The sequence below is a fragment of the Limulus polyphemus genome, unplaced genomic scaffold (assembly GCF_000517525.1).
Source record: "Limulus polyphemus unplaced genomic scaffold, Limulus_polyphemus-2.1.2 Scaffold1397, whole genome shotgun sequence".
NCBI lineage: Eukaryota > Metazoa > Arthropoda > Merostomata > Xiphosura > Limulidae > Limulus > Limulus polyphemus.
In genome coordinates, this window is record NW_013667007.1 from 148223 (window position 1) to 150089 (window position 1867).

The 1867-nt window shown below is 31.3% G+C and overlaps 1 protein-coding gene across 1 annotated transcript in view; it reads right to left on the reverse strand.

Annotated features, from left to right (window-relative positions):
* Nucleotides 1–510, reverse strand: part of LOC106463402 (leucine-rich repeats and immunoglobulin-like domains protein 3) — a 70973-nt gene extending 70463 nt beyond the window's left edge. Inside the window, exon 1 of the mRNA XM_022390878.1 lies at nt 427–510. The gene's annotated coding sequence lies outside the window, so the exon portion shown is untranslated. The remainder of the gene's footprint in view (nt 1–426) is intronic.
* Between the last annotated feature and the right edge of the window lie 1357 nt (nt 511–1867).

Genomic DNA, 1867 nt, shown 5'->3' on the forward strand with positions numbered 1-1867 from the left:
AATACATACATATATATACATACATACATATAAATACATACATATATATACATACATACATATAAATACATACATATATATACATACATATAAATACATGCATATAAATAGATACATACATATCTACATATACATACATACATACATATACACACATACATATATATATATACATACACACATACATAGACATACATACATATACACACACATACATGCATACATATACATATATACATATAATGTTTATAAAAATTATTATAATTCTTCTCACAAACAAGTGACAATGTAGACACTATAAATTCCGTATGTTCCAGACTGGTTATCAAAGGTCAAAAACATCTTAAAATACAGAACACACTGCTTAATTTGAGGGAAATGACTTCAACCTCTAATCAAACTTATTCAAATAAGTAACCAACTAACCTGCACATAGAACACCTACACCCTAATAGTTCTAGGAACAACTTTCCACCATAACGTAGGGTGGACAAAATTTACGTATATTATACAACAATTGTAGTATGACTGTTTTTGTTTTTACTTCCCACCTGTATTGAAGAACAACAACTGCAACAAAATTTATATTATTTATATCAAACAGTTGAATGTCATAGGATACTGAGTGAATCGTATAATTTCTTCAGTAGCAACGTCAGTGTGCTAAGCCAACGTACAAAAGTCAACGTGTACATTGCAGACGTACGTACGTAGATTCGGCGAAATCACTTTGCTCAAAACAGAGCCAAAGAAAAGTGGAGTGTGCGCAGTTAGAGGATGGTTTGTTCCTAGCTGAAGGAATAGACTATTATATTCAAATTGTTATCATTTCGAACAAACACACACACACACAAATAAATATTACCAATGACATCACATTTTATAGAATGGGTGACATAAAACAAAGACACTAATATTTTCCATGGTTGAGGTTGTTTCACAAGTGAAGCTAAATTAGGCCTACGGAAATAACCAAAAGAAAATGATGTAGTAAACCAACCGGGATCAATAAAATCGTCTGGTTCACTCGAAAGATATTCTGCCTGCATGTGTAAAGACAAAGGATGAAGAAATGAAAGCTTGTGCGGTTCACGTTTTGTTTTCTCTTGAATTTTATACACTCACAGAACAGATTTTTTTTTCCCCTCTCCCTCAAAGTGTCAGAATTAAAAAGGCAACGTAATGAAATTACAAATCGTGAAGACAACGAAGAGCCTAATATTCAAAAGCTTGTAGTACTTTTCTTTCTATATTTCTTATCCCTTTTCTTGCCTTTTTAATGCGAGTTACACGATTTGATATTACCTATAACTTATTCTATTTATTTGAGGATAAAAGAAAATACATTTAATGTTTTGTTAATTCTGATTTTGACATGTCACAACTTTATGAAACCAGATTTCTGACAATTTTGAAAGAAAACAATAATTACAGTATTCATTTAAGATATTTTTTCTCTCTTTTTTCCTTAAAACGCATATCTTTATGTACACGGTTTCAACTTGAAATTTTTCCAAAATTCAGAAGCGCAGTTGTGAAATAATTGTGGATAGCGACTCCATTATTGTGCGTTATGTGTGTTTGCTTTCGCTACTTTAATGCATAAAACCTCTAACAATCCATGCATTTCATGAAGCCTAATTTCTCTCAACTCAGATTCTTCAAACGTCATAGTTCGACATTAAATACCCAGGCGTCAGATTTATCATTCGTAAAACATCGGTGAAACTGGTAAGGTGATGTCCACTGGGTTGATTTTAATATAAGTAAAAAATATTTATACTTAAAGAAAATACTCTAAAAACCGATAATATCATCAAAGTCAACTTCTACGATCCAGGTTTTAATATACTGTTACGTCTCCGTT